Source organism: Anomaloglossus baeobatrachus, chromosome 4 (assembly GCF_048569485.1).
Source record: "Anomaloglossus baeobatrachus isolate aAnoBae1 chromosome 4, aAnoBae1.hap1, whole genome shotgun sequence".
NCBI classification, from domain to species: Eukaryota; Metazoa; Chordata; class Amphibia; order Anura; family Aromobatidae; genus Anomaloglossus; species Anomaloglossus baeobatrachus.
The window spans coordinates 615,500,340-615,517,275 of record NC_134356.1 but is presented as its reverse complement, the minus strand read 5'-3'; positions in this window follow the sequence as shown (position 1 = coordinate 615,517,275).

Here is a 16,936-nt window from a genome sequence, read left to right as displayed (position 1 = left end):
CTGGAAGGAAAGCAGATCCGAATCCAATCGGACAACTCCACAGCGGTGGCATACATCAACCACCAAGGAGGGACGCGCAGTCGGCAAGCCTTCCAAGAAGTCCGGCGCATTCTAATGTGGGTGGAGGACAGAGCATCCACCATATCCGCGGTTCACATCCCAGGCGTAGAAAACTGGGAAGCAGACTTCCTCAGTCGCCAGGGCATGGACGCAGGGGAATGGTCCCTTCACCCGGACGTGTTTCAGGAAATCTGTCGCCGCTGGGGAGTGCCGGACGTCGACCTAATGGCATCCCGGCACAACAACAAGGTCCCGGCATTCATGGCGAGGTCGCGCGATCAAAGAGCTCTGGCGGCAGACGCCTTGGTTCAAGATTGGTCGAAGTTTCAGCTCCCATACGTGTTTCCGCCTCTGGCGCTCTTGCCCAGAGTGCTACGCAAGATCAGATCCGAGTGCAGCCGCATCATACTCGTCGCTCCAGACTGGCCGAGGAGGTCGTGGTATCCGGATCTGTGGCATCTCACGATCGGTCGACCGTGGTCACTGCCAGACCGACCAGACTTACTGTCCCAAGGGCCGTTTTTCCATCAGAATTCTGCGGCCCTGAACCTGACTGTGTGGCCATTGAGTCCTGGATCCTAGCATCTGCAGGATTATCTCAAGGAGTCGTTGCCACAATGAGACAAGCTAGAAAGTCGAATTCGGCTAAGATCTACCACAGAACGTGGAAGATTTTCTTATCCTGGTGCTCTGCTCAGGGAGTGTCTCCCTGGCCATTTGCATTGCCCAAGTTTCTTTCCTTCCTGCAATCGGGGTTGGAAAAGGGCTTGTCGCTCAGCTCCCTTAAAGGGCAAGTTTCGGCACTATCCGTGTTTTTTCAGAAGCGTCTAGCACGTCTTTCTAAGGTGCGCACGTTCCTGCAGGGGGTCTGTCATATTGTGCCCCCGTACAAGCGGCCGTTAGATCCATGGGATCTGAACAGGGTACTGGTTGCTCTCCAGAAGCCGCCCTTCGAGCCTCTGAAGGAAGTTTCCTTTTCTCGGCTGTCACAGAAAGTGGCGTTTCTTGTTGCGATCACATCGCTTCGGCGAGTGTCGGAGCTGGCAGCTCTGTCATCCAAGGCTCCCTTCCTGGTGTTCCACCAGGACAAGGTAGTGCTGCGCCCTATTCCGGAGTTTCTCCCTAAGGTCGTATCCTCTTTTCATCTTAATCAGGATATATCCTTGCCTTCTTTTTGTCCTCATCCGGTTCACCGGTATGAAAAGGACTTACGTTTGCTAGATCTGGTGAGAGCACTCAGAATCTACATTTCCCGCACGGCGCCCATGCGCCGTGCCGATGCACTTTTTGTCCTTGTCGCTGGTCCGCGCAAGGGGTTGCAGGCTTCTAAAGCCACCCTGGCTCGATGGATCAAAGAACCAATTCTAGAGGCCTACCGTTCTGCGGGGCTTCCGGTTCCTTCAGGGCTAAAAGCCCACTCAACCAGAGCCGTGGGTGCGTCCTGGGCATTACGTCACCAGGCTTCGGCTCAACAGGTGTGCCAGGCAGCTACCTGGTCCAGTCTGCACACTTTCACCAAGCATTATCAGGTGCATACCTATGCTTCGGCGGATGCCAGCTTAGGTAGAAGAGTCCTGCAGGCGGCAGTGACACCCCCGTAGGGGAGGGCTGTTTTGCAGCTCTAACATGAGGTATTTCTTTACCCACCCAGGGACAGCTTTTGGACGTCCCAATCGTCTGGGTCTCCCAATAGAGCGCTGAAGAAGAAGGGAATTTTGTTACTTACCGTAAATTCCTTTTCTTCTAGCTCTTATTGGGAGACCCAGCACCCGCCCTGTTGTCCTTCGGGATGTTTTTTTGTTGTTTGCGGGTACACATGTTGTTCATGTTGAACGGTTTTTCAGTTCTCCGATGTTATTCGGAGTTAATTTGTTTAAACCAGTTATTGGCTTCCTCCTTCTTGCTTTGGCACTAAAACTGGAGAACCCGTGATACCACGGGGGGGGGTATAGCCAGAGGGGGAGGGGCCTTGCACTTTTAATGTAGTGCTTTGTGTGGCCTCCAGAGGGCAGTAGCTATACCCCAATCGTCTGGGTCTCCCAATAAGAGCTAGAAGAAAAGGAATTTACGGTAAGTAACAAAATTCCCTTCTTCATCAATATCAGTCCCTCTTGTTTGGGATCTGACCAGTACTAGCACACTCTCCATACATGCATCAGTGAACCTTGGGAACTCATCACCCCAATGTTACTTTTCTAGTTCTACTTCCCTGGACCAGTTTTGTTGGGTACTAACAAGTACAGTGAGCACTCCTCACCAGACTGTCATGGTTGTCTCTTGGTGAGGTTAGTGAGAGGCTCCGGTTCTCTATGATCATCACAGGCCTTACACATTAAACTTATGTTTTTCTCCTGGCAGTCTCAGAGTAAAGGCCCTGTCACACGCTACGATATAGCTAACAATATATCGCCGGGGTCACGGACTCCGTGACGCACATCTGGCATAATTAGAGATGTCGTAGCGTGTGACCGCTCCGAACGACTGTTAACGAGCAAAAATACCTTATCGTTGCTCATTGACACGTCGTTCATTTTCATAATGTCGTTCTTCCTTCTGTGCGCCGGTTGTTCGTCGTTCCCGAGGCAGCACACATCGCTATGTGTGACAGCCCGGGAAAGACTAACACAGCTTTCCTGCGTCCCGCCGGCAATGAGAAAGGAAGGAGGTGGGCGGGGTGTTCCAGCCGCTTATCTCCACCCCTCCGCTTCTATTGGGCGGCCGCTGTGTGACGCAGACTGTCCCTCCCCCTTCAAGAAGAGGATGTTTGCCCGCCCACAGCGATGTCATTAGGGAGGTAAGTGCGTGTGACGGGGGTTAACTACATTGTGCGCCACGGGAAATGAATTGCCCGTGACGCACAAACAGCGGGGGCGGGTGCATTCGCACGATATACCGGAGCGTGTGACGGGGCCTTTAGGCCGGTGTCAAACTTGTGATTGCCTAGCATGTATCTCACGCAAGTCTCGCGGTGCATCACCCGTCACGAACTCACACACTCCTCACAGGAACGTCTCGGTTGCATAGAGATGCATGCAACCAAACCCACTCCTGTGAGAAGAGTGTGAGTCTGTAAGGGGTGATGCACCGTGAGATACATGCGAGGCAATCGCAAGTGTGACACCAGCCTTAATATCAGTTCTCCTTGCCAGCAGCAAGCTCATTTAATCTGCTTAGGTGATTTTTCTGATGACCACTTGCGGCCTGGATATAAACCCCTTTGCTTCCAGCAGAGATCGCTGGTTATTCAGTTCTGTCTGGAGCTAGGCCTGGAGCTGTGAGGAGGTGCTTTCTGCTGCTGCTCTCTGTTTAGGTGTGTGTGTGTCTGTTTGTTTGTGAAGGTAAATTGTTTTGGTTACTTTCTCCTCTCCGTGTTACCCCTCCCTTTGTTGTCCCTTATTGTTGATAATAGGTGTGAGTTAATTTTGTTTTTTTACCCCTGTCTGTCAGTCATATCGGAGGGGTCTTTACGTCTGTCCTTGCCCTCCCCCCGGGTGGTGGGTTGTGGTAGGGGTCATACAATCAGGGTCATGGATAGGAGATAGACGCTGGGGGCCATGACCTCGCTACCTTTAAGCGTAACTCTGGGTTGAGGGATAGCCTAGAGTACGCTTAGTCTGATGGCTAGCGCAGGGGCTCCCTACCAGTCACTTCCTCCATCCAGTCACTCCGGTTTCACAGACATGCCATGTTATTGATGATCTGACAAAGTTGTCTAGAGTTTGGAGTGTGGCTTTTGTCACTAAAATCCTTACTCTTGCTCACTATTCTCCTTCTAACACACAAACTTCAAGAACGGCCTGTTCACTTCCTGACAATTCTACCCCTCATCTATTGCCATTGATCACGAGATCATAAGCGTTCTTCTTTTTGCCTGTCAGTCGTCTTAATATTCTGGCCGATCACTGAGTACTCAGGGCTGCCATCAGCTTTGTGTACGTCTACATTCATAGATGGAGGCCTACCTACAACGAGTTCCACCATTAATCCAATCAGTAGCTGTGTTTTTATTATTGTATTTCTGCCGAGGTTTTGTCCGACATGTTTATTCTGTGTCGTTGGAAGCGGGGTCGTATCACCGTCCTCCTTGGCAGTGAATTGGACGCTTGTGCCAGCGCTGCTTAACCAGGAAATCTGGGAGGCCGGGACAGAAGTTTTAATTTCCTGAACAAGCTCAGGACTCTTTTGCCCTTGAGATTTAATTGTCTAACAGGAATTTGGAACCAATTAAAATTAATGTGGACCCATGGGCTTCAGAAACACGAACACATTATAAGCATACATGGAGAACCAGACCGCTTCACTTTCCACCATGGTAATCCCCAGTCACTTAATTTTTACATTCCAGTTTAATATCTGAAGTATAATTTATGAGGAAGATTTTCAATGCAATGTGGCAAATGCCTCAGTGGCCTCTTTATGCCTTTTTATGTTGCTGTTTAACATTTATATTTATTTGCTCTTTTGTGGTTTTCTAATATTTTGGAAAGAAAGAATCATTGTGCAGTAGTATCTGCCTTCACAGATATCATAAACCTGATGAGCCCCATATTACTAGGGCAAGAGTCCCCAACCTGTGGTTCGCGGGCCACATGTGGCTTGCTGGGTCCATGATTTGTGGCTGGCCCACAGCTGTCTTCCAGCTTGGTGGATAAGCACCAGGTCTAGAAAACCACTAAGAAGAGCAGTTCTCCAGATGGTGACTTTGGTAAGTAGCCCCACAAACAAAGAGCAGATCTCAATGTGGGTAATGTAGGCACCCCTGGATCTTGGTATACTGCCATGGTGTGATTTATGTGGAAAAGCTTTGGCTGTCATTATACCAATAATAGGGGCTATGGATTTTATCACTGTGAGTGGGGCAGGAGCTGGATGTGGCTCACCACCCTTTCTAAGGCCCCTTCACACGTCAGTGATTCCGGTACGTGTGACGTCTGTTTTCATACGTACCAGAGACACGGACATTTGCAGACCCATTAAAATCAATGGGTCTGCGCACATCAGTGTTTTTACAAGGACCGTGTGTGTGTATGAAGCATATGCGTAGCCATGTCCGTTTTTATCCAGTAACACGGGTGTCACACGGATCACACACTGATGCAATCTGTGTGACACATACTGGAGAAAACACGTGTCTTTGAAATAACATTATGTTCTATACTCACCTGTCTCCACCGCTGCTATCACTTGCTTCAGGGTACGCTCATTATGCTTATGAATATTCACTGCACCGGGGACCCAGAAGCAGCAGCGCCAGAGACAGGTAAGTAAAAAGTTCCTGATCTCCATGTGCTATTACGGATAGTACATGGAGAACACAAAGGTGCCAAAATCACGGCACACGGAGGACCATACGCACCTTCAACGCGTCCATGAAAAATGTGTGTGTTTTCCACAGATGTGTGAAATAGGCCTCAGGGCTGAATGTCGCTTCGCTTGCCACCCTTTTTCGGACCTGAATGTGGCTCTCAAGGTGAGAAATGTTGGGGACCTCTGCACTAGGATATACCCATTAAGATATACCATGTGATCAGATGTTTGACCTCTGGATACCCCACTGATCCGTTGGAAAAAATAGGGCTGCAGCTGTGCCGCTGTCACTATTTTTCCCCGCACACCATAACTAATTGCTGTGCAGGGATCTGCGGCACCTCCCATAATTCTGCCGTTCCATGCGCAGCCAATGGCTTGGAGCACGAATGTCCAGGGAAGAGGGGGTGCAGTGCTTAATTACAGCTGCGGACCCTTTTAGTCACGATGAAGATCTTAGAATTGGTTGAAGTAGCAGCACACCAAGGCCAAGTGCCAGGCAAACAGAAGGTCACAAAAGTGTTACCATGTATTTACTCCAAGCATCTATAATGGAGGCTGGAGTGGTTGCCGTGTGCCAGGTGGTGAGCTGCAAAAAGGAGGATTGTCAGACTGGAGAGGCGGTCGTGGGAGAACGCTACGCATTACGCTGTCAAGCAGCTTTGTCAGGGGAGGTGACCTATGGATTCAATAATCACGTATAATTACAGAGACAATGAGCAATTAAGTCAAATCGGATTGCTTCCACCTTACACTGGTGTGCTGCAGTCAGCATCCATATTGGTATTGCATATGCGGCTATACGCAGGTGCCGGCGTTCACCCTGGAGGAGCACACTGCCCTGTATTCATTGTGCGTGCGCGGGTATCATGTTCACAATGCATGCACGAGTGAAATAATGACTACGCATGCGTGAATATACAGTGTGTCCAACCATATCCTGTCCACCGCCATTAACATGAGAACGGCGGCAGCTATAGGCATAGAAGTGGTGTCTAGGTAGAGTAAAGTAGCCATGCGCTACGCAATTAAACCACCTATAGCGCCACCTGGTGGAAAACAATGGAGTTAGCATTTTTATCTCGAAAACGGAACGAGATAGAGAAAAAAAGTGAATTACAAAGTTGTAGGGCATCATCAATTCAATATGAATCGACACCTTGCATACAGAAATGCTATGATTAGAACATGTAAAACTCACAAGGCTGCGGACGTGAAGCAATACCTCATGGAGACCTTCCTACAAGTCATTGGGTATGGTGGCTGTGTGGTGTGGCCTCCACGCTCACCTGACCTGACCCCATTGGACTTCTTTCTGTGAGGTCACATCAAACAGCAGGTGTATGCGACCCCTCCACCAACATTGCAGGACCTACGACGATGTATCACAAATGCTTGTGCAAACATGTCACCTACCATATTGCACAACGTGCAGCAAGATACAGTATGCTGTGCAGAGTCCAGATGTGCATTGCAGCTGACGGTGGCCACTGTGAGCATCAAAGTTAAATGAGCGCCATATGTGTGACCAGCATTCAATGTTTTGGGGAGGTCATTGGTTTCATATCATAGCATTTCTGTATGCAAGGTGTCGATTTGTATTGAATTGATGATGCCCTACAATTTTTTAATTCACTTTTTTTTCTCTATCTTGTTCCGTTTTCAAAATAAAAATGCTAACTCCGATGTTTTCCACCAGGTGGTGCTATAGGTGGTTTCATTGCGTAGCATATGGCTACTTTACTATACCTAGACACCACTTCTATGCCTATAGCTGCAGCCGTTCTCAAGTTAATGGCGGTGGACAGGATATGGGTGGACACATTCTATGTTATAGTTGTAACCTCATTGTGGAATCAACGTACCGCTATAAGAGCACATAATAGAAGTGACTGTGCATGTCTTACAGCCGCAACCTAAATGTGAAATCATTATACCGCTGAAAAAGCAGCATGATAAAGGACACTGAATGTGATTTGTGACTGGACTGCCGAGATGTAAGAAAACATGCAAGCATGTCCATAGTTCCATGTAAATCAGGCTACAAGGCTTGAATTACCCACATTATTTATGAATATATTTGTAATCCCCAATGTATTGTAGGCATACAGCCACTATTAAGGAATCTGTGTGTGCCGCCCCCGTGTCAGTAGCCGAACTGCTCAGATCCGGACTCTCAGTGGTTCGAGGGTCTCCGGACTCGGGGGTCGTGCGGCCACTCAAATGAAGGGGGGGTATTTACAAGGGGAGTTATAGAGGTTGTGATACCACCCGTGGTGTGTGGTAATTAGGAGTACCACCGCTGTGGTTGGGAGTACCCGGGGATGATGGAATGGGGCAGCCAGGTGTTGTGACCCTCCACGGATAGGGGGAATGCCCCAGGACTCGGTCTTTGAAGTGGAGTGCCGTTGGATGCAAAGGGGTCACTTGCGTACTCACTCAGTCCATTAAGCTGACACCGACAACTGGATAAACCAAAGTTCTGGACACCACTGCTGCTAAGGGGAGCTTAGTTCGGGTCCCGTCCCCAATGGTGCTGCCTGGTGATCCGTGACCTGCCTCCTGGCACTAAGTTTACTTCTTTGTTAGTCCTGGTAGTGTGAAACTTGCCGGGTCCCGCTCCCCACTATGGCTAAGTGTGGGACCTTGCTCTCAGGGTTCACGCTTGGGATTTTCTGGACCGTTTTGAGTCCTATCCCCCTTGTTGCGCTAGTACCTCGATTTTGGAGCGATTGGGAACGGATCTTGAAGGCTCCGTTCTCCTCGGGTAAATTATCGGGTTGCCTGAAGCTACTTCCCGACCTAGGGTCCAGGTACCCCGTCGTGCCTTGGTCCTAGCCCGGTGATGGTGCAAGGCCGCCGGCTATCCTCCTTGACAGATCCGTGCCCCTTGCCACGATCCCCTGCGATCGGGGATCCAGCTCCACTAGGCCCAGACCACCGTCTGCTACCTAGATTGTTTCCCAGAAGCCCTGCTCCCTGACCTCCTCTCACTTTCACTTCTCCAACTCAACTCTCTCCTTGACACTCCTCCCCTCCCCTCCCCAAACCCCCAGGTGGGCGACTCTAATCCACTCAAGTCGTCCACTGGTGTGTCTCGTGGGTGTGGTGCAGGGTGTATCTAGGATTTGATTAGCTGATATAGGCAACACCATGTAGTTAGGGAGCCTAAACCAAAAAGGAGGTGGATACTGCATGGGAGGGCAGATTGTGCAATACCCTGTGACGACCTGATAGTCCAGGGGCGTCACATTTGCACATGGGAACATTGCATCATTACAAGAAGAAGATCAAGGAAGGTATGGAAATGTTGATTGATGAAAAAAAATTATATATAATAAATGAGAGTATAATCAGTCACACATAATTCCTATGAGATGTGAAGATAACATAAGTGAGCATTTTGAGCTTCAAATTGAAAAATAGGGATTTACAGTCGGTCTCCCATTCTAGTACAAGCCTAACCTCAAACCGCATAGCAGCTCTGATCTGACGAGGGTAGGCACATTTAGTTAAGGATGGTCATAATGTTATTCTGTCAAGTATGAATTGGCTAAAAGGAGACCTATTAGGATCAAATGGCTCTAATTAGGACCTAAAAAGATAAGGGTAGCCCCATACGGTCTACATGTAACCTGCAATTGGTAATGCCACTGGTTACCTATAACATAGAAAGGATATGTCGAAACAGCATATGTCGAACCGCATCCTGCGTTCTATTAATAAAATAAATTACCATAGGCCAAAAGAGTCTGAGTTGTGTATAATTAGCTCCAACCAAATACATTATTGTAATATTATGTAATAATGCAGAAATAAACGTAAAAACCAGAGAGATTACATATTGAGACTGACCCAAAACAGTGACGAGTAACCGTAAAAGAACCAGTCCAAAAAATAATATCTTGTGCCATGTTGTTAAAATTAGATAGGAAGATTAGATGGGGGTGAGCTGCTAGTCCTTACTGCTCGGTACATGCATTTCCTAACACCAGTTGTTATTGGTCCAATATTCCAGTCCATTGATGGATAGATGGTTGACTACCAATTGCCAATGGATGATCCAATCTCCCTAATAGAAGAGGAGAGGGAAGATTTCTTCAACAGATGTCAAAAGTTCATTTGACCTTTATACTATATGGTTCTGTTTCGAACTCCTGTATCTGTAGATTGCCTATGAGTGTTTTTTGGATTTCCAGTTCCTGATTTGTTAGCCAAATCCAAAAATAACAGGATCGGATTGATGGTAATACTAAGAATAAACCATATTTATAGTCATTATTAGTACAACATACATTCAGAGAGAAGAGAATATTGTAATTGTACATGAGAAGTGTAAAAAAAAAAAACAAACACTCATATCATGTGTTTCTTCTACCCCAAAAAGCCAGTATAAAATAACTCCTCATTCAATCTCATAGGAGTGAGGGATTTAAGATGGAAGATGTACCTAGCTTCAGCCCGTAATAAGAGTTTATGCATCAATCCTCCTCTGCTGGTGTGACGCCTCTGGACTATCAGGTCGTCACAGGGCACTGCACGCTCTTTCCCTTTAAGTGAAGTATTCAAATCCCTCATGGTTCTGGGTCCTACAGTGCTGCCTCCAACAGCAAATCAAATCCTAGGAACACCCTGCACCACACCCACCAGACACACCAGTGGGCGGCTTGAGCGGAATAGGGTCGCCCACCCTGGGGTCAGGAAGGGGGGGCTAAGGAGTGAAGAGAGGGAGAGAAGTGAAGTAGAGGAGCAAGGTAGAGGAGGTTGGGAGTAGTGGCTCCCAGGAGAAGCTTACTAGGTTGCAGACAGTGGTCTGGACCAAGAGGAGTCGGACCCCCGCTCACAGGGGATTGAGGCAAGGTGCCTGGGACCTGTCAAAGAGGACGGTCAGCAGCCTGGTCCTATCACCGGTCTGGGACCGAAGTCACGGCGGGGTACACGGACCCTAGGTCAGAGAGAAGCTTCAGGCAACCCGGCAATTAGCCTGAGGAGAACGGAGCCTTTATGGACTGTTCCCACTAGCTTCAGAATCGGGGCACTAGCGCAACGAGGGGGAAAGGACCTTCCATACAAGTACCCACTAAAATCCCAAGCGTGAGCCCTGAGAGCAGGCTCCCACACTTAGCCATAGTGGGGAAAGGGGCCCAGCAAGTTCCAAACTACTGGGCCACTACGGTGAATTTAAACTTTGTGCCAGGAGGCAGGTCACAGATCATCAGGCAGCACTGCAGGGGATGGGACCTGGACGAGCTCCCCTTGAGAGGCAGCGGCACCCAGAGACTTCGCTTACCCGGTTGTCAGCGTCTGCTTATTGACTGAGTACTTGAGTGATTTCCCCCTTCATGGCACCCAATAGCACCATCCAGAGTCCCGGGGCCTACCCCTACCCATAGTGAGCAACGACACCTTGCTGCCCCACTACATCACCCCGGGTACTCCCAACGGCAGCGGCGGTATCCCCAGTTACCGCACACCATGTGTGGCATCACGAACTATAACTCCCCTGTAAATATCCCCCTTTTTACTTTAGAGTGTGGCCCCTAAACCCCCGGGTCCGGAGACCCTCGAGCCACGAACGGACACTACCCCCGGATCCGAACGGTTCGATCCGCTGCCGGGGCGGCACACTAGTACTCAAAATCTTTTGCAAACTTATCACATGCATTTTCTTGCAGGAACATTGATGGTGATGTAGGAAATGTGATGCAACTGATGTGAGGGTTTTACCTTTTTCATGTCTGAATTGGCCAAGTTGATTGTTGAAGTGTGTTTTTGGATTCTTCTTCTTAGCTCTTGAGGCATCTGGCCCACATAAACCTTTGGACAAGAGCAAATAATGGCGTAAACTACGTTAATGGTTTTACAGTTGATGTAAGAATACAATTTATGCATTTTTGAGTTCATCAGGTTAGTAAAGTTGTCCTTTATAGGATGCATGAATTGGCAAATGTTGCATCCTCCACAGGGAAATGAGCCTCTAATTATCGTTCCTCTATTGAGTCTATTGGTCTCTTCAAATGACTTGTAGTGAGAAGACTCTCAATCTGGGTGCGCTCCTGGCCGTCAGAAGAGGGACATCACTCACTAGAGAGGAAATTTGAGAGTCTGTACTAAGAATCTTCCAATGGTCTTGTAGGATTCGCCTTACCTTGGTCCATTGGTTATTGAATTCAGTAACCAGGCGAAGTGGTTGATCCTGATTGGTGATTCATTTCTCCATTAAAAGGCGGCGTCACACGCGCAGATATATCGTGCGATCGCAAGAGCGATCGCACCCGCCCCCGTCGTTTGTGCGTCACAGGCAATTAGTTGCCCGTGGCGCACAAAGTCATTATCCCCTGTCACACGTACTTACCTCCCTAACGACGTTGCTGTGGGCGGCGAACATCCTCTTCCTGAAGGGGAGGGACATTCGGCGTCACAGCGACGTCACACAGCGCCGGCGAATAGATGCGGAGGGGCGGAGATGAGAGGGACATAACATCCCACCCACCTCCTTCCTTCCGCATTGCCGGCGGGACGCAGGTAAGCTGTGTTCGCCGTTCCTGGGGTGTTACACGTAGCGATGTGTGCTGCCTCGGGAACGATGAATAACCGGAGCACAGAAGGAGGAACGACATTATGAAAATGAACGACGTGTCAACAAGCAACGATAAGGTGAGTATTTTTGCTCGTTAACAGTCATTCGGAGATGTCACATGCTACGACATCTCTAATGATGCCGGATGTGCGTCACAAACTCCGTGACCCCGCCGACATATCGTTAGATATATCGGAGCGTGTGACGGGGCCTAAAGTCTGTTGTGTCTCACTCTTGGCTCTCTGATAAGCTGAAGAGATAACCCTCCTGGGATATCCCTGTTTCCTAAGGCGATCCGTGATATCTTTAGCCTGTATATGACAATCTACATCCAAGGTGCAATTTCTGCGTATTCTTAAAGGAGTTGTCCAACATAAACTCAAAAAAATGTTTTAAGCTAATTTGTGCTGTATTGTCATATAAAACATCCCTACATTATTATTTTTTTGTTTTCTAACTTTTGTTCTTCTTGAATTATCCCTTTATTCTCTGCACACACTTTATTTACCTGCAACTCAACCAAACTTGACTTTTTTGTTTCCTTGGTTGCCAAACCTCACAATCAGAGCTGGCACCGCCTGGCCTCACTGTCCAGCCCCGCCCTCTGCACACTCATTGGCTGTCAGTAAACTGCCCAGAACAAACCTCTAGCAGAGCACAATATGGGCACATATAATGTAGTATTGTGCCCATCCTATAGTAATGCCCCCAACCTGTAATGTGCCCATCCCTGTGCCCATCCTATAGTATTGTGCCCCATCCTTGTACCCATCCTATAGTATTGTGCCTCATTCTTGTGCCCATCCTATAGTATTGTGCCCCATCCTTGTCCCCATCCTATAGTATTGTGCCCATCCTATAGTATTGGGCCTCATCCTGCTCATTCTATAGTAATGGCCTCTTTCCTGCTCCTCTTCCATCCTGTAGTAGTGTCCCCTTTTCTGCCATGCTTCACACAAGCAAAAAAAGACGACAAGTCCGTCTCACCTGTCCTCATTCCCTTGGTGTCCTACTTCTGACAGCGCTTTATATCAGAGGACCGATTCCTGGGCGCTGCGCAGGACGAGCTCTCTATACAGCTACTGCATTACCATGCTTGGCAGGCAATCCCCACATGCTGATTGGCTGTCTAACAGCCGCAAAACATGCAGGGCAGGAACTTGATCGAGTCCCTTTTTTCTGTTATGGATGAAATTATCTGACCAGAGCACCTTCTTCCACTTTCTCGCTATGTCCCCTACATGGATTTTTGCGAACTGCAGTGCACACGGGACGTCTTATGGGTTGCTTTCAGAAATATCTTTCTTCCATAAAGGCCAGATTTGTGGAGTATACGACTAATAGTTCTCCTGTTGACAGATTCTCCCACCTGAGCTGTAGATCTCTGCAGCTCCTTCAGAGTGACCATTGACCTCTCAGCTGCTTCTCTAATTAGTGCTCTCCTTGCTTGGGATGTCAGTTTAGGTGACCGCCATGTCTGGTAGGTTTGCAGTTATGCCATGCTCCTTTCATTTTTGGATGATGAATTGAACAGTGCGCAAGGAGATGTTCTAGAGCTTCGGCTATTTTTTTTATAACCTAAACCAGCTTTACTGTACTCCACAATTTAACCCTGACCTGTTTGTTGTGTTCCTTGGTTTTCAGTATGCTATTTGATGCCTAATGTTCTTCAAAAAAACCTCTGAGGCCTTCATAGAATAGCTGTAGTCATATTGAGACTAAATTACACACAGGTGGACTTGATTTACTAATGAGGTGACTTCTAGAGGTAATGGGTCTCTCAGGATTTTATTTATGGGTATCCGAAAATGCACATCACAATTTTTTAATTTATGTTTTTAAAATATCTAGAAAACCATGTGTTATTTCCTTTACACTTCACAAATACTTGCTTCTTTGTGGTGCTATATCACATAAGATCCCAATAAAATATATTTAAGTTTGTGGGTGTAACATGAAAAAAATTGTTGAAAAGTTTACAGGGTATGAACACTTTTTCAAGGCACTGTATATATAATTGTTTTTAAATTCTGTTTTTATACATAATTTTCAATTTTGCAACATTTACAAAGAAATTGTACGATTCCATAAAGCTAAAAATAAAGTATACTGAGGCATAAAAGCTAGATGAAAGCCAAAGGACAGTCTTCTTGCCTCTGTAAGTAGAATGGTGGTAAACCCCTAATATACAGATGGACCAGAGGTTTACACACACTATTTAAAAAAGACACATCTGCATGTTTTTCCCACTGTCTGAAATGAAATCAGAATAAACTATTCCTGTTTTAGATGAATTGGGAACCAAAGTTATTTATATTTGCCAAATACCAGAATAATGAAAGAGAGCATGTTTTAAGGCATTTTTATTACTTTCTGAAAAGGCAAAAGCTTACATACATTTCCTTAGTATTTGGTACTATTGTTCTTAAACTGTAGGAGTTGGGTGCAAAATTTTGCATCTCCCTTCCACAAGCTTTTTACAATAGTTAGTAGGAATTTGGGCCCATTCCTCCTGAAAGAACTGGTGTAACTGAGCCATGTTTGTAGGTCGTCTTGCTTGCACCGACCTTTTCAGCTTTGCCCATAAATTTTCATTAGGATAGAGATCAGGGCTTTGTGATAGCCATTCCAAAACATTGACTCTGTTATCCTTAAGCCACTTTGTAACCTGCTTGGAGTATGCTTTGAGTCGTAGTCCATTTGGAAGACCTATTTCCACCCAAGCTTTAAGTTCCTGGCTGATGTCTTCAGATGTTGCTTCAGTATTGCCACATATATGTCCCTCCTGCAGCAAAACAACCCCAGAACATGATGCTGCCACTCCTGTGTTTCCCAGTTGGGATGGTGTTCTTGAGCCTGCTTTACACGTTGCAATTTCGCATACGATAGCGTATGCGATTTGCAACGCCCCCATCGTATGTGCAGCACATTCAATTTGTTGAACGTGCCGCACATACGATTAACCCCCGTCACACGTACTTACCCGTCCATACGACCTCGCTGTGGGCGGCGAACCTCCACTTCCTGGAGTGGGAGGGACGTTTGGCGTCACATCGACGTCACGCGGCAGCCGGCCAATCGAAGCGGAGGGGCGGAGCTGACCGGGACGTAAACATCCCGCCCACCTCCTTCCTTCCGCATTGTGGGCCGGGTGCCGCAGGATGCAGGTAAGATCTGTTCATCGTTCCCGGGGTGTCACACACTACAATGTGTGCTACCCCGGGTACGATGAACAATCTGACTTGCAATTCCAGAGTTTTTAATTTTTTTATTTTTAGGCCTATTTCCATTGTGATGTAATATTTTCGGAGTGGCTCGATATATAGTGATTGTTTCCCCACATGTGACAGTGAACCTAAAAATTGACGTCCTGAACTGCAAGATCCAGAAAACGTGACTGTTTTTTATGAACATCTGTTACTGTATATTCTCCATTATACACCATATAGGATTGATATGTTGACTTTGTGCTTTAATGCAAACTGAATCATGTATGTGTATGTTGTTATTCATATGGTGTTATGGAATGTTTGAGAGCATGTTTTATCTATACATTGTTCTATTTTAGAATAATGTATATGCAGCTCAGATGGATTCTTATGTAGCACTATATGGTGTTATAATATCCTTGATATAGATTGGTAATGGTGTTTATATTCATTGTCCTATGGGGTTCTATATGTGGGAGCTTTCTATTATTATGAGATCTTCTAATATAAACTGATTAAAGATTGTGTACTACTCCTTATATTCTATGTAAAGTATTATCGTCTTTCCCCACCTGGTTGTGTGGTCCACGCATGCGTCGCCGGCCTTGGATTTCCATGTCTCTCGGGCGCGTCTCTATGGTTACGGGGACGCTGGTTTTCCTACCCGGCGCCCTCTGTGGCCATGACGCGTCCGTGAGGCGGGACTTCCGCTCGGCCGGCTTCGGATGCGTCACCATGACTGCCCAATCAGCTGGGGATTGAGGCCTTTTTAACGGCACCCCCCTTTCCCTTCCGGTCACGCCCCCTGACGAAGGTACACACCGAAATGCGCATCGGGCGCATTACCACCACAGTGTCTACTATCTTCTAGGTAATATAATTTATGCTGGCTTGTGTTTAGCAGTGCGGTTTGCTTCTATCTTGCACCATTGCATAATTATCTCTAGGCATATGGCTGTGTCTATGGCACCCTGGTGCCGTATGTGCTGTATTCTGACTGTGTCCTTTTTGGACATGTAGGGATACATGCTAGCCCCTTATTTGACCGCAAGTATTTGCTGGAATGCCGATTAGACATCTGCTGTGATTTTACAGTGGACAATTCCCTTAGGATATATCTCTATTATTATATATCTGTACGGTGATGTCTTATATGCATTCCACCATGTGTTATGGGGTTTGTTGAGTGCACACGGACATGTGATTTCTGAGTTCCCTTATGGTTGACTCTTGTGCCCATGGAGTAATTAATAATCCCTGACATATGTGGACATGGAGGGATATATGCTGGTCCCTTATTTGACTGCAATTATTTGCTGGAATGCCGATTAGACATCTGCTGTGATTCTACAGTGGATAACTCCCTTAGGATATATTTCCATTATTATATATATGTACGGTGATGTCTTATATGCATTCCACCATGTGTTATGGGGTTTGTTGAGCGCACATTGGACATGTGAGTTCTGAGTTCCTTTATGGTTGATTCTCGTGCCCATAGAGTAATGAATAATTCCTGACATATGTGGATATATGCTGCACTAGGATATATTTTATGATCGATCTATTTGACCATGGAACAATGAATATTTCATGATATAGACATAGCTGTATTGAATTGGTATGGATATATGTTCATTATTGTTTATCCCTGAATGGTACGCATTATAATTAATGGACAATCTTAGATACATATGTGTCCATGATGTTAACCCTATGTTATTGATGTGATAATGACATATTTATATGTTATATTTATAAATAAATTCTAACCACGGTA